Source organism: Pinus tabuliformis, chromosome 8 (assembly GCF_031772625.1).
Source record: "Pinus tabuliformis cultivar Carrire ecotype Pingquan chromosome 8, CPIR1, whole genome shotgun sequence".
Taxonomy (NCBI): Eukaryota; Viridiplantae; Streptophyta; class Pinopsida; order Pinales; family Pinaceae; genus Pinus; species Pinus tabuliformis.
Window position 1 is genome coordinate 1962972423 of NC_142294.1, and position 16977 is coordinate 1962989399.

Below are 16977 nucleotides of genomic sequence, written 5' to 3' on the forward strand. Positions count from 1 at the left end.
GCTACAATCTTGTTATCAAGCAATGTATATTGTCGTTCATGTAGATCAACAAGCAGATTTATAACATACGGACAATGGTGCTGCTGAAATGTTTCAATAGTAAATAATCACATAGTCTATTCCAACAACTCAGACTCAAGAGTTCTTCTGACAAATAGTAATGAGCTCTGATTAGGTTTGCAACAAAAGTAGGAAGTTTTCTTCCCTTCACCCTTCAACGCAGTACAAACATCCTCATGTCAAATCACTCACCAGACCAGTGAAATTGATTACACCATCAAATCATATAATTTAAGTACTAGACAATTTCATACATTTAGCAGCATCGCAAAACTCACAGTTGTTTAGTGCAATCAAGGTATGGTAGATACTGATGCAAGCTTTCACAGTTTAGATTTCTAAGGATAGGATGAGCTTACAATGGACAACATCATGTTCACAATCAGATCAGTTTTGAATTTAACTCACCATAGGATACAGGTTGATTACATTCTTGGGCATGACACTTTGACAACTTGGCAAGGGCTCTTGCAACAGATTCAATAGAGATACCATTGACCAAATTGTTTACTTTTTGCACCCTCACTTGAATTGTTCTTACTTGGCCCTTTGATTGTGGTCCATTTTTCCCTAAAGTTTCCTTTTGTCTGCGGCCCGACAGACTTCCTCTTGTGCCCTAAAACAGGCCTCCTGCATCTCAACAAACCTCCACCTACGGCTCAACAGAGCTCCACCTGCGACCGCTACAGGTCTAAAATTTAGCACCTCCTGCAACTGCTACAGGCCTATTTTGGCTTCCTCCTGTGGCCTATACAGTCCTACTTCCTGGGGCCTGTCCTAAGCTACTTTGGCCCTTGTTCCTGTGATTGTTACAATGCTTGATTCGACCCTAAATGTACTTCAAGCTCAACCTTAAACAACAACCTTACCTCATCAAATTCGCTGTCAGATTTCTTGGAAATTTGGTCTCAGCCCAACAATACGCAATGGAAATGTAAACCAAAACCTTAAGAAATTCAGCCTCTCCAGATTTGCAGTGTTGCTCTGGCCTCAGAAAGAAAAAATATTTTTGTGTGAAGAATTGATGCCTTACGAGAGAGATCCGAGCCTCATATATATAGTGGAAAGAGGGGTTTCTAGAGGGGGGCTGACATGGCCTTAAGCCCTAAGCCGACTTGAAATTCTAATTTTAAAATTTTAAAATTTGGAGCCAAAATTTAAACACCCTTTGAAGTCGACTAAACTTCCCAAAAATTTAGATGATTCCCTCAATAATAATATTTCTTACCCAGTCGATTTAGCTTAGGAAAATTCTTATTTTAAGGGCTAATAAGACCCTCTTGATTTTTAATATATATATATATATATATATATATATATATAGCCAATCATTAAGCTGCCTTTAGCATTTCCTTTTGGGGCTTCTTGACCAAACTTTAGGGATTTAACTTTGGTTGGACATATTTTCTCAACGATGAGGAGTTATGTGGTGTCCCACCTACCGTTGGAATCGACACGTCGAGGGCTATCAAATGAATATGGTCTTATAAGCAAAACAATAATCCTCACATCCAAATTCCTCATCAAACGCAGGGCATCATGGCCATGCTACATGAGTTTCTTATCCTTCTAGGGCTTCTTGACCAGTGATGCTTCCAATCAATGCTTTCTTAGATATTAAAAGTGTTCAAAGCTTGATGTTGGCACCAATGACAACACCATTCAACATGGTTTTCTTAAAAATTGTCAAATTCATGATGATGTTTCTATAGCCCAAGAAACCCTTGACTCTATGAAGATCAAGAACATCAGCAGAGCATCCATAAAGATTGATCTATCAGAAGCTTATGATAGAGTTAACTGGACTTTTCCTAGGGTAGTAATGATTCATATTGGAATGATTATAAAATCAATAAATTGGATAATGGGTTGCATCCAATCGGCTAGTTTTGCAGTGCTAATTAATGGACACTCTTCTCCTTTCTTCAGTGCTTCCAGAGGGTTTAGACAGGGATGTCCTCTCTCCCCTCCTCTTCCTCTTTTTCACGGAAGCCCCTAGTAAAATCATTCACGACACCATTGATAAAGAAGAGATAAAGAGCATCAATATCTCTAGCATCGTCGACATTTCTCACCTTTTGTTTGTGGACGACGTTTTCCTTTTTATTTCGGGAAATCATCGTTACTTTTAGGTTTTAAAGCGCATTCTAGATTGTCTCAACATCCTCACAGGGTTGGTCATTAATTACAAAAATCTCGCATGATCCTCTATAACCTATTTGCTTCCTGTTCAAGATGCATACAAGACCTCTTCCACTTTCACATAAAATCCATTGATGATGGAGTTAAATACCTAGCCTAAATGTTAAAATGTTAATTTTAGGTATGTTCTATGCTTAGAGCAATTTATTTCAATTTTCATAGTTAGCTCAATATCTTTTCCAGATTAGCAATTACATCAGTATTAAAGTAAACTGCAGATAGAACATAAACATAAATTGCAGAAGACAAGCCAAGACAAGAGGACACAAGATGTGGCGCTAGCCAGGGACAAACCCCAATGTGGGGAAACCCTTGATCAATTTTTCTTATATGTTCTTCAATAGTTCAGCAGAGAGAGAGATAGTACATTTACAACAAAAGTCAACACTTTGACTTATCTAGATAAGAGCATAGATCATCTCTAAGAAGATGATAAATGAGATCAGTTGAAGACATGCTACTTCAACTAATTCTCCAAGGTGACTCTTTCACCTATCATTTTGCTGCATACCGTCATCATACTGCAGCTCACCTTGCTGCACCCATCATCACAATGCTGGACCTCATGACCATGCTGTACACATCATACTGCTGCACCTTATGCTGCACTGCTGTCCCATGTGTCATAACCATGTTGTCATACAACATGTCTCATGTGCTTGCAGCACCATGCTTGTCATGCTGTCCATGCTTGCCACTGTCCCATGTACCTTTGCTGCCATGTCACAACTGTCCCATGTATCTATACAGCACTATGTACCTTGCTGTCCCATGCATCTATACAACACTATGTACCTTGCTGTCCCATGCATTTATACAATTCTATGAATGTTGCTGTCCCATGCATCTATACAGCAGTATGTACCTTGCTGTCCCATGCATTTATACAGCAGTATGTACCTTGCTGTCCCATACATTTATAAAACACTATGTACCTTGCTGTCCTATGCTTTGCTGCACTAGTTAACAGCTGTCCCACTTGTGCCGCTGCTGCTCCTATGATTGCTTGCTGTCCCATTTGTGTTTGCAGCGCCATGTGATCTTGCTGTCCCATCTTCCTTTGCAGCACCATGTGACCTTGCTGTCCCATTTTCTTTTGCTGCACCGTGTGACCTTGTTGTCCCATCTTCCTTTGCTGCCAACCCACCATATAATCGCTGTTGTTTGTCACTTCATTACTGCTGTAATTTCTGGGATTGGTTAGTGCACACAACAATCCCTAACCATCTACAAATCTGGCCCAGAATTTCCCTTATTAAATGCAGCCTACCCTAGTGTGAACAGACCTCATTTAGATGACTGCGTCTAGGGTATTCTAGCACTGCAACTAGGGCTTCCTTAGGACTGCGGCTAGGGCTTCCTTAGGACAACATCTAGGGCTTATATAGGACAGCGTTAGGGCTTCTTTAGGACAACGTTAGGGCTTCTTTCCATCTGCGTCTAGGGCTGCCTTCTATTTGTGTCTAGGCCAGCCTCTTATCCTCCAATGTCTAGGGTTTCCACTCCTAGATTTCTCTTCCACTAAAACCCATGACAAGTGGAGAGAAATCAAGATAGAAGTGTGTGAAAAATGACTCTCAAGTCATCTCCTTTTATACTAAAATGTTGAGCACATGTGGGGTTTATTTGATTGCTGGCCGACCATGATGAATTGGTTTATAACACAAATAAATTCATAACTCCATGAATACTTATCGAAATCGGATGATCTTTAGATCAATCCTACACCTCTCGATGGGAGGGATCCAAGAAAAATATCAGCTGCCATAAGTAAGATGACCCACATGGAGTTTGGCCCTAGTTGCCAATTTTAACACTCCCTCTCAACTAGGGAGAACTCCATCCACTGATCCATATGTCCGATTGTATTATCTCTGCCATCAGTGCCTTGCACTGCCCTTCTCTGCTCTGCTCTGCTGAGCTCTGCTCAGCTCTGCTGAACCATGAAGAAGAAGAATTGATTGAGAATGTCTCATACCATTCTCCACTGACCCGAAATCAATTCCATATGAAGAGAGTGTGTCATATCACTCTTACTGACCTGAAGTCGATCTTTTTGATCCCAGATCAATATCACAAGAGAGTGTCTCAAACCACTCATACTGATCCCAGATCAATTTCATTGATCCCAGATCAATGGAGGTCATCCTAGCACAGGGAGTATGGTAGATACAACGATGCATCCATTGATAGTACTACTATGGTCCCCAACCCATTTCCCTGCTCATTGATCAGATGAGAGGTACTTCCCATGAGCCCCAGACTGCATGAGTAGGATGCCTCGACAGGAGAACTAATCATCCTGTTCCACAGGAGAACTAATCATAAAGGCTCACAGTCGCCACAGGAGAACTAATCATCTCGGCCCATAGGAGAACTAATCATCCTGTTCCATAGTTGCCACTGGAGAACTAATCATCCCGACCCACAAGAGAACTAATCATCTTGTTCCATAGTTGCCATGGGAGAACTAATCTTCCCGGCCCACAGGAGAACTAGTCATCTTGTTCCATAGTTCAATGTATGCAACATGCAGGACCCTTATACGAAGGTCTCTCAACGACTCCAAATCGTTTGGGAAGATCACAGATTTGACCTTTCCCTAGGGCTTTGACAAAGTGTCTGCAACCTGTACATCAGTCTCAATGCGATGGAGCCTCCTCGCTCATCGACTTAACATATCCCAGATAAGGTAGTATCTGATGTCTATCTGCTGGAGCAATCATCGAATATAGGATTCCTCAACAATCGAATCCCCCCTGGTTGTCATAGAGAATCACAATGGTATTCATCACATGCTCACTGAAGAGCTTCCACAACCAAGCAGCTTCACACGAGATCATACTCGTAGCTATGTATTCGGTCTTGGCTGTGCTTATAGCAACCGACTTCTGCTCCTTGCTCATCCATGTTATCGAAGCAGAATCCAGAGAGAACCAGTGCTGAGAAGTGCTCTAGCGATCCTCCACACTGCCTGCCCAATCAGCGTTCGAATAATCACATAGCTTCATATTTCCGGCAGTGTATTTCAATCCATGAGAGATTGTGCCCTCAAGATATCTTAGAAGATTCTTGGCACCAATCTAGTGAGGCTCAATCAAATATGAGCTCACCACTCTAACTGCAAAGCATATATACAGATGAAAGTTCACCAAGAACATCAATGCAAATGAGTTTATGAAACTCAAAGGCATTTCCCAAATTTGGTCCGTCATCACCACCATATAACTTCTGAAAGTTAAGATCCTCGAGGTAGTCACTGGCTTGTAGTTTACTATTCCACATTCGGAATCCAACTCCCTGTTACTTCTGCAAGTGAGAGGGTCTGCACCTGTCAGAAATAGGTCGTCTTCTGAAGGTGCTGGTATGAGAGGTCTATCATCCACAACCTTTAAACATTGGTTTGGATCGGCTTCACTCTTAGTGAATCTCAATTTCATCTGATAGCGATCAATCCTCTCATATCAAACCCGCGGTGGTTAGCTTCAAGCCATAGAGGGATTTCTTCCTCCTATATACATGAGATTCCTGATCACGAATCTCAAACTCCTCGGGCTGTTCCAAACCTGTGGACCTGCTACATGAGGGGAATGGTCCCCTTGTAATATTTTCCTTCGGTACATCTCGGACATGTACCTTCATGCTCTTCTTGAATTCAGGCATCCCTATCACCATTTAACTCACATCGGGTAAGGCCCCATAAGTAGACCTCCGCTGTTATAGATGAGATATGTCAATTGACATGATCTCCAATGGACCATCCTGCAACATGATACAAATTGCCAACCCTGAACCCATGAGAAAAAGCATCTTTGAAAATTCTATTTTCAAACACGTACCTTTCCATCGATGAGTGCCACCCTGAAACCTTTAACTTCCATTGCCGAAATGGACACCAGGTTCTTCTTGTGATCAAGTACATAAAAGAGATTCTGTAAATGAATCGAGTTACCCTCATTCAATTGAGGGGTAATATTCCTACACCCTTTCCGGGATAGGTGGCATTGACTCCAAGTATAATCCCATGATTGTTTCCATCTCTACTAAATTAGAGAGATCACCCTTCTATCCGATGAAGTGCCTTGAAGCACTACAATCAATAAGCCAGATTCCCACAGAATTTGAAGGAGAGGGCCAATATAAGATAACGCTTCTTTTATCTCATTAGAAACAACATTTGATTCTTCATACCTGGGGTTCCTTGCTTTCTTTGAAGAGTCGGCTATTTCCTTGATGACCTGCATTACCTGTCATTCCTTTGATCATTGAAGATGTCTCTGGAATGATTGTTATCATCATCAAGTGATGTGTCCCTACCATTCGGACACCCCTTCGCATAATGACTGAACTTATTACAAACAAGGTATTTGCCTTCCCTTCCTCCCTTAGATTCAGACTTCCATCAGAAGCTTCCGTTGTGCCATTTTGATAATATTCTCTGCTTCGACTTCACCCTTGGTGAATTTGAAGAGGGATGAGGAATCCATTGAGCCTTTTGTCCTTTCCCAATTGTCTTCGGTGATTGCTCTTTCACTCTTGCTTGGGCTTTGTCTTCACCTCACCTCTGATACCATGTTAATTTTAGGTATGTTCTATGCTTAGAGCAATTTATTTCAATTTTCACAGTTAGCTCAATATCTTTTCCAGATTAACAATCACATCAGTATTAAAGTACCGCAGATAGAACATAAACGTAAATCGCAGAAGACAAGCCAAGACAAGAGGACACAAGATGTGGCGCTAGCCAGGGACAAACCCCAATGTGGGGAAACCCTTGATCAATTCTTCCTATATGTTCTTCAACCCAACCACCCACCTAGATGGTGGTGGTGGTATTTATGGAAACACAGTGGTCCTCTCAAGAGTAAGCTATCTTTGTGTCTGGATTTATCCAATAAATTAATGACATGGGACAACTTATTGAAAAAAGGATGGGCCTAACCGTTGTGCACTTTGTCAATGTAAGGTAGAATCCATCTCTCACACCTTTGTTACTTGTCCATATGCAGGTAAAATTTGGAGTATTTTATCTTAGATTCTTTCTCCTTCCTCAGCTCAATGGAACAAATCATCCCTTGAAGAGTGCACACAGGATTGGATATCAGACCAATCTGTGCAAAATTTCCAGGCCATTCCAGCCAGAAATTACAAGTGATCTCGTTGAAAAACAGGTCAAGGAAGCTAAAACAGAGCCTAAAAAGAGGAAAATTCAGGTTCCTGTAATGCCATATCTGTTTATTAATCAAAATCACCATTACCTCCTCAGATATGCTCCTGTGCGAGGTACCGATACTAAAGTTGAATTTATAGGTTTATGGATCCTATTATACACGGGTCGTCATCTTGGAGTAGAAAAGATACAGGTTCTAGGTGACTCTAAACTTGCGATTGATTGAGCTAACAGAAAAGCTAGGTAAATGTTCCAAATATCAATCATATTCTTTGAGAAATCACTCTTGAGATGGAGAATTTCGAAAGGACCTCTTACATGCATATCTACAAAGAATTGAATGAACAAGCTAACAAACTTTTCGAAGAAGCATTACAATTGCCAGCTGGAACTTTTAGACAATATGAGCTTTGGGATGACCAAGAGATCACTGGAATGGAATTCCATCTTTAGTTTCGTGAATAATTGCTTTTACGCAAAGTTTGATTTATTCCTACAGTTTTGAGGATCTCTTGTTTTATTTTTTGTAAAATCGTGGACAATAAATACCTCCAATGTATAGATATTAGCATATCAAGACAATCCTTATGGACTGCATTATGTATATTTTGAATATGAAATATAAGTTTTTTGTTTTTGTTTTTTTGTTTGTTTGTTGGAAAAAATAAAATGAAATAATATATATATATATATTAAGAGGTTTTTATTATTATCAAAGATCACAACAGATTTGACTGTCGTTTAAAAAAATCACTATCATATTTAGTTCAAATGCCAATTGAATAAGATTTCTTTGTGAAAATATCAAACCATCGTATTGTGATATTGGACAACAAAGCACTCTTTGGCAGGATAAATACACCAGAATATAGGTTGACAAAGTGACAGAAGTCCATGTTTTGTCTTTTACAAGTAAAATTTTCGGTCATTTTGGTTAATCCACAAGTGCGGATGGGTATGAATTTCGGGTGTCGACCTATATTCTGGTGTATTTATGAATATGGGTATGAAATACACCAGAATATGGGTTTTAAATTATAATAGAACGTCCCAAAGTAAAACAGTGTCTTTTAAAACGCTGTCTTTTTTGACAGTCATGGGAGAAGGTTTCCATCTGAGACACCTTCCACTTCTATGTGCACACTTCCCAAATAATCAGAAATATAGAGTAATAACAGACTGTAGCATGGTCAACATCTACATGAAGATCCCTTTAATTTGTGAAAGTAAAACACTGCCGACCTGCCACAGGGTAGTAAATTCTGCTAACTATGACAAAAGGTGTTGGATCAGGTGAAGGGTTTCCATAAAATCAACCTAATCCGTTAAATGGAGAAAATTAAGTGTAATTATGATTTAACGGTGTTAGTAATGATTGGCTGCATGCATGGACGCTGCTGATCATTAAAAGCATTTCCCGTTAGACATCTGCCAAGCCCTATTTAGTGGGACACTGGGAAATGATAGAAGATGTCTGATTGGCATGATTTGTTCCCTGTACCCTGAGCATTTTTATGTTGCCATTATATCTGAAACTGTGTTTTCAGCAGATTTCTTTTTTCAGCTTTGTGACTCATAACATGAAACTGCTATGACTCTATCACATCTTACATGTGAAAGTTTTTGGTGTTAAATATTGTTAAATTGGCAACTAGGGCCAAACTCCATGTGGATCAGCTTATTTATGACAGCTGATATTTTTATTGGATCCCTCTCGTCGAGAGGTGTAGGATTGATTCAAAGATCATCCGATTCCGATAAGTATTTATGGAGATATGAATTTATTTTGTTTATATAATTATTACCAAGCCGACCAGCAAACTTGAGTAGGCTCAGAAGCCCAATAGACGTGTCTATTCATCATCTACGTTCTAGTATAAATTGGTGAGGATTTGAAGTCATTTTAACACACATTCTTGGTGTGTTCTCCTCCTCTCCACGTCTTGGGTTTTTGGAGAAGGAGGGACACCTAAAATATACAGTAGCTGATGCCCTAGCCACAGTTCAGTTGTGCCCTAGCCGCAGTGCAGATGATGCCCTAGCCGCAGGCTTATAAGAAGATCTAAATGCAGATAAGAGGAGACTTATGTGCAGCATGAATAAGCCCCTATACGCTGTCTCAAGAGGCTCCATCCGCAGATGAGAGGAGGGCTAATATAGGCCCTAAATGAAGGTTTGAATCCATTGTCTATTGACCCTATATGCAGCAAGAAAGAGACTCCTTATCCACTGTCATAATCTGCCTTAGCCGCAGTCAAAGAAGGAGGTTCCAGCCACAGCAAATGGAGGTCTTAAGCAGCTGTATAGTAGTGCCCTTAGCCGCAGTAAGGAGAGCCCTTATACGCAGCTCAAAGAGACCCAGTTGCTGTCACCTAAGCCGCTGACATAATGCTACATTGCTGTAGGTAACAGCGTGGCCTATTTCAGGATTGTTTGGGCATAATCAAGCTGTTCTTGATCTCGGTGTGCTGAGCAAAAGAATCCGCAAAAGGGAGGAGCTAGGGACAGTAGTTTAAGGAGTTGTTTGGATCACTGTTTGAAGGGACTAAAGTTACAGTCCACTGATGGGCTAGGCCGCAGGCCATAGCCAGCAGTTGGAGGCCTTTATTTAGTAGCTGCGTTCAGAAGGTAAGCAGCCCTATAAGGCAGCGTATCATTGGAGGATTGTATGAAAGCTAGCTGCAGTAATCAGGTGAACTGTGGGGCATGGTTAAGGTGTTGTGGCTCTCAGAGGGTGCCCTAACAAATGACCAGGTCTGCCATGCACCAGTCCTTATGAAAGGTACCAGATTAGCAGCCTTGACATGATCAGTGAATCGGCAAAGGAATGAGAGTCTTATGGAAGGAAAGCTTCAGTAATATGGGTAACTGACTGAGCTGTTCATCTGCTACATATCTTCAGTCCTTGGGATCAGATCTGCAACCTCATTGTGTCATCTTCAAGGTGAAGATCTCTGATGTCTGATCTCCTATTTGGCAAGTCAAGTATTGACTTAAAATCATTGTACTCTATCTCTCTCTCTCTGCTGAACTTTGAAGATAAAAGAAGATTTGATCAAAGGGTTTCCCCACACATTGTGGGGTTTGTCCCTGACTTGCGCCATATCTTGTGTCCTCTTGTCTTGGCTTGTCTTCTGCGTTTTATATTTATGTTCTATCTGCAGTTTATCATAATGCTGATGTGATTGCCAATTGTGAAAATTCAAATAAATTGCTCTAGCATAGAACATACCAAAAATTAACATGGTATCAGAGCTGAGGTGAAGACAATGCCCAAGCAAGAGTGAAAGAGCAATCACCAAAGGCAGTTGGGACAAGACAGAAGGATCAATGGGTTCCCCATAATTCACCTAGGGTGAAGTCAAAGCAGAGAATGTTATCAGAATGGCGCAGCAGAAGTTTCTGATGGCCCATCTAATGATCCCTTCATTGGGAAGTTCGGTTCTAAGGGTGAAAGGAAAGGCAGATGCCTTGTTGAAATAAGTTCGGCCGTTATGCGAAGGAGTGTCCGAATGGCAGGGACACATCTCTTGATGAAGATAACAATCATTCCTGGGACATCTTCAATAATCAAAGGAATGACTGGTAATGCAGGTCATCAAGGAAGTGGTCGACTCCTCCACGAAAGCAAGAAACCCCTGAATCTCTTTTATGTACCTGATCGCAAGAAGAACCCGATGACCATCTCGGAAATGGAAATCAAAGGTTACAAGATGGCACTTATCAATGGAAAGGTACGTGTTTGAAAATATATCTTGTTAAGATGTTTTGAGTTCTGGGTTGTATCAAGTTGCTAGAAGTCCACTGGGGACCATGTCCGTTGACTCAGCACTGGAGGTCTGTGAGTCAGATGGTGACTCGGATGCTTGAATTCAAAGAGGAGCATGTAGGTACATGTCTGAAATGTACCAATGGAAAATATTATAAGGGGACCATTCCCTTCATGCAGCAGGTCCACAGGCTTGGAACAACCCGAGGAGTTTAAGACTCATGATCGGGAATCTCATGTATACAGGTGGAAGAAAGCTCTCTATGGCTTGAAGCAAAACACCTCGGGCATAGTATGAGAGGATTGATAGCTGTCTAATGCAGCTGAGACTCACCAGGAGTGAAACTGATCCAAACCATTACTCGAAGGTTGTGGATGATAAACCTCTCATACCGGCACCTATGTCTGACAGGTGCAGACCCTCTCATTTATAGGAGATAGAGGGAGTTGGATTCTGAATGTGAAAAGATAAGCTGCAAGCCTGTGACTACCTCAAGGGTCTTAACTTTCAGAAGTTATATGGTAGTGATGTCGGACCTGATTTGGGAAATGCCTCTGAGTTTTATAAACTCATTCGCGTTGATGTTCTTGGAGAACCTCTGTCCGGACATCTGTGTTGCAGTTAGCATGGTGAGCTCATATTTGATTGAGCCTCACTGGATTGGTGCCAAGAATCTTCTGAGGTATCTTCAGGGCACAATCTCTCATGGATTGAGATACACTGCCGAAAAGATGAAATTGCATTATTATTCGAATGCTGAATGGGCAGGCAGTGTGGAGGATCACTAAAGCACTTTTAAGTGCTCTTTCTCTTTGGAATCTGCCTCGATACCCTGGATGAGCAGGAAGCAGACGTCGGTGACTCTCAGCACCACCAAGGCAGAATACATTGCTGCTAGTATGGCCTTCTGTGAGGCAGTCTGGTTGCTGAAGCTCTTCAGTGAGCTGTTTGTTCACATGATGAGTACCACTGTGATTCTCTGTGACAACCAGAGGTGGGATTCGATTATTGAGGAATCCCGTATTCGTCGATTGCTCCAGCAGATAGACATCATGGTAAGTCGATGAGCAAGGAGGCTCCATCACATTAGGATGATGCACAGGACAGAGCCCCTAGGAAAGATCAAATTTGTGATTTTCCTGAACGACTTGGAGTCGTCGAGAGACCTTTGAAGAAGGGTCCTACATGTTGTATACATTGAGCTCTGGGAGCTCTGGGGGGCTTGCAGTTCTACTGGAGTAACATATGACCACAGGGTGACTCACCCTCCCCTGGTGGTGTGCACTGGAACAAGATGATTCGCTCTCTTGTGGGACAAGATGATTCGCTCTCTTGTGGAACAGGATGATTCGCTCTCCTGTGTGGCAGGATGATTAGTTCTCCTGTGAGGCCTGGATTGATGTGTTCTCCATGGCGATTGTGGCAGGATGATTAGTTCTCCTGTGAGGCCTGGATTGATGTGTTCTCCATGGCGATTGTGGCAGGATGATTAGTTCTCCTGTGAGGCCTGGATTGATGTGTTCTCCATGGTGATTGTAGCAGGATTGATGTGTTCTCCTGTGAGGACAGGATTGATTAAGTTCTCCTGTCGAGGCATCCTACCCATGCAGTCTAGGACTCATGGGAAGTACCTCTCATCTGATCAATGAGCAGGGAAATGAAGTTAGGGACCATAGTAGTACCGATTGTAGCAGGATTGATGTGTTCTCCTGTGAGGACAGGATTGATTAAGTTCTCCTGTCGAGGCATCCTACCCATGCAGTCTAGGACTCATGGGAAGTACCTCTCATCTGATCAATGAGCAGGGAAATGAAGTTAGGGACCATAGTAGTACCGATGGACGCATCGTTGTATCTACCGTACTCCCTATGCTAGGATGACCTCCATTGATCTGGGATCAATGATACTGGTCTGGGACCAGTGGTGGGAGTTGTACATACCATGACGCTGACTTCGGGTCAGCTGTGACTGGTCTGGGACCAGTGGTACATACTCCGAGACTGACTTTGTGTCAGTGCAGTACTGGTCTGGGACCAGTGAGAGTGGTACATACTATGACACTGACTTCGGGTCGGTTGAAACTGGTCTGGGACCAGTGGTACACTCTCTGAGACTGCGATACTGGTCTGGGACCAGTGGTAGGAGTGGTACTTACTATGAAGCTGACTTCGAGTCGGCTGAGACTAGTCTGGGACTAGTGGTACGCACTCTGAGACTGACTTCGGGTCAGTGGAGAATGGTATGAGACATTCTCGATCAATTCTTCTTCTTCATAGTTCAGCAGAGCTGAGCAGAGCAGAGCTAGCAGAGCCAGCAGAGCTGAGCAGAGCAGAGCCAGCAGAGCTGAGCAGAGTTGGGCAGAGCAGTGCAGGGCACTGATGGCCGAGATTGTACAGTCGGACTTATGGATCACTGGATGGAGTTCTCCCTAGTTGAGAGGGAGTGTTAAATTGGCAACTAGGGCCAAACTCCATGTGGATCAGCTTATTTATGACAGCTGATATTTTTATTGGATCCCTCTCGTCGAGAGGTGTAGGATTGATCCAAAGATCATCCGATTCCGATAAGTATTTATGGAGATATGAATTTATTTTGTTTATATAATTATTACCAAGCCGACCAGCAAACTTGAGTAGGCTCAGAAGCCCAATAGACGTGTCTATTCATCATCTACGTTCTAGTATAAATTGGTGAGGATTTGAAGTCATTTTAACACACATTCTTGGTGTGTTCTCCTCCTCTCCACGTCTTGGGTTTTTGGAGAAGGAGGGACACCTAAAATATACAGTAGCTGATGCCCTAGCCACAGTTCAGTTGTGCCCTAGCCGCAGTGCAGATGATGCCCTAGCCGCAGGCTTATAAGAAGATCTAAATGCAGATAAGAGGAGACTTATGTGCAGCATGAATAAGCCCCTATACGCTGTCTCAAGAGGCTCCATCCGCAGATGAGAGGAGGGCTAATATAGGCCCTAAATGAAGGTTTGAATCCATTGTCTATTGACCCTATATGCAGCAAGAAAGAGACTCCTTATCCACTGTCATAATCTGCCTTAGCCGCAGTCAAAGAAGGAGGTTCCAGCCACAGCAAATGGAGGTCTTAAGCAGCTGTATAGTAGTGCCCTTAGCCGCAGTAAGGAGAGCCCTTATACGCAGCTCAAAGAGACCCAGTTGCTGTCACCTAAGCCGCTGACATAATGCTACATTGCTGTAGGTAACAGCGTGGCCTATTTCAAAATTGTTTGGGCATAATCAAGCTGTTCTTGATCTCGGTGTGCTGAGCAAAAGAATCCGCAAAAGGGAGGAGCTAGGGACAGTAGTTTAAGGAGCTGTTTGGATCACTGTTTGAAGGGACTAAAGTTACAGTCCACTGATGGGCTAGGCCGCAGGCCATAGCCAGCAGTTGGAGGCCTTTATTTAGTAGCTGCGTTCAGAAGGTAAGCAGCCCTATAAGGCAGCGTATCATTGGAGGATTGTATGAAAGCTAGCTGCAGTAATCAGGTGAACTGTGGGGCATGGTTAAGGTGTTGTGGCTCTCAGAGGGTGCCCTAACAAATGACCAGGTCTGCCATGCACCAGTCCTTATGAAAGGTACCAGATTAGCAGCCTTGACATGATCAGTGAATCGGCAAAGGAAGGAGAGTCTTATGGAAGGAAAGCTTCAGTAATATGGGTAACTGACTGAGCTGTTCATCTGCTACATATCTTCAGTCCTTGGGATCAGATCTGCAACCTCATTGTGTCATCTTCAAGGTGAAGATCTCTGATGTCTGATCTCCTATTTGGCAAGTCAAGTATTGACTTAAAATCATTGTACTCTATCTCTCTCTCTCTGCTGAACTTTGAAGATAAAAGAAGATTTGATCAAAGGGTTTCCCCACACATTGTGGGGTTTGTCCCTGGCTTGCGCCATATCTTGTGTCCTCTTGTCTTGGCTTGTCTTCTGCGTTTTATATTTATGTTCTATCTGCAGTTTATCATAATGCTGATGTGATTGCCAATTGTGAAAATTCAAATAAATTGCTCTAGCATAGAACATACCAAAAATTAACAAATATTTCATGACAGGATCCTTTTATGAGTATTGAGATCTTTGGTAGTTTTTTCTCCTACATTTTGTGTCTCCTACATTTTGTGCCAGAGTTGATCCTTGCTTGTAAGTGGGCGGATAATGTTTCATGCCTATAGAAGAGCAAGGGAGACCACACACCTACACAGATAATGTGGTGCTTATGAATATAGTATGAATATGTTATTGATATTGACATACTACACGAGTTCTTTCCATCTTTTTCTCCATGACAACCATAAAATGTAGAGGCCGTGTCTATATTTGCTTTATATTGTCTTTACTTTCTGCTCTATTATACTGTGCCCACTGAATATATGAATTTTTTTCTCTAACCTCAACAGGGGAGATTACAGTAGAGGACTACACTCATAGAAATGGAGCCTAAGTCGAATAAAAGGCAAAAGAAGGATGGAGGAACAAATTGCTCAAGTCAGTCCACCAAGCATAAGCAGCAGAAACATTTTTATATCTATGGCAACTACCGCACATACTATGGTTACCGAATTGATCAAGCTTTGGATGAAGACCCAAGGATGAAAGTCTTAAAGAAGGAGTGGTTCGAAGGCAGGGATTGTCTCGATATTGGCTGCAATGAGGGTTTTATTACTATCAGCATAGCACAAAAGTTTGCATGTCGAAGTATTCTTGGCATAGATATTGATGACAAGCTGATAGGCAGAGCAAGACAGAACCTTAAAGCAATGGCTGGTTTTGAGGAAAATGGTGAAACAATTAAACAGTCTGCTGAAGAAAGAAACAAAGTAAATAACCTGGAGGATACAGACAGGATGGAGCAGTCTAACAGAGATGAAGCTAGATCAAATGAATTCATAGTTACAGAAAGGGAGGAACAGTCATCTGAAGATACAACAAATGAATTGGGAGATGCAGACAGCGGATCTTTAAGGGATGAAGTGAGTCAATTGTTCAGGGTTTCTGGTTCAGACAATCTTGCTCAAGATAAAGACGGATTGAATGAATTGGAGGGTATGGACATGAAGGGACAATCTTTTGAAGATAAAGATGTCACAAAGGATTTGGGAGGTGCAGACAGCGGATCTGTAAGGGATGAATCAAGTCAATTGTTGAGGGGTTCTGGTTCAGACAATCTCGCTAAAGATAAAGAAAGAGTGAATGAATTGGAGAGTACAGACATGAGGAGACATTCTTTTGAAGATAAAGTTGTCACAAAGGATTTGAAATGTTCATATAGGAGATTCTTCAGACATGGAACAAAGCAGATGTCAAGGAATCCTGGTTCAGATGATGTAGAAGGAAAGTTCAAAGATCCTGATCTGCTTGAAAGGGTGCGTTTTAGAACTGAAAATTTCATTCAGAAATTCCCATCTGTATTGGATGCAGCATATGATACAGTACTGTGCTTAAGTGTCACCAAATGGGTCCACCTTAATTGGGGTGATGAAGGTTTGATTTGTCTGTTTGCAAAGATATGGCAAATATTGAGGCCAGGTGGCATTTTGTTGCTAGAACCACAACCTTGGAAATCCTATGAAAGAAAACGCCTCGTGTCCGAGGTTGCGGTAGAAAATTTCCGTGAAATTATTTTCAAGCCAGATGCTTTCAGGGATATTCTGCTTGACAAGATTGGTTTCAGGTCAATGGAAATGATCAGTATGCATGTGCCAAATAGCACAGCTGGATTTAATAGGCCAATTTATTTGCTTCGCAAATGATTTACAGGATTT

The 16977-nt window shown here is 42.0% G+C and overlaps 1 pseudogene across 1 annotated transcript in view; it reads left to right on the forward strand.

Annotated features, from left to right (window-relative positions):
* Positions 1–16969, forward strand: part of LOC149244315 (putative RNA methyltransferase At5g51130 pseudogene) — a 54038-nt pseudogene extending 37069 nt beyond the window's left edge. Inside the window, exon 2 of the transcript XR_016246726.1 lies at positions 15613–16969. The product of XR_016246726.1 is annotated as a putative RNA methyltransferase At5g51130 pseudogene (transcript). The remainder of the gene's footprint in view (positions 1–15612) is intronic.
* The last annotated feature ends 8 nt before the right edge of the window (positions 16970–16977 follow it).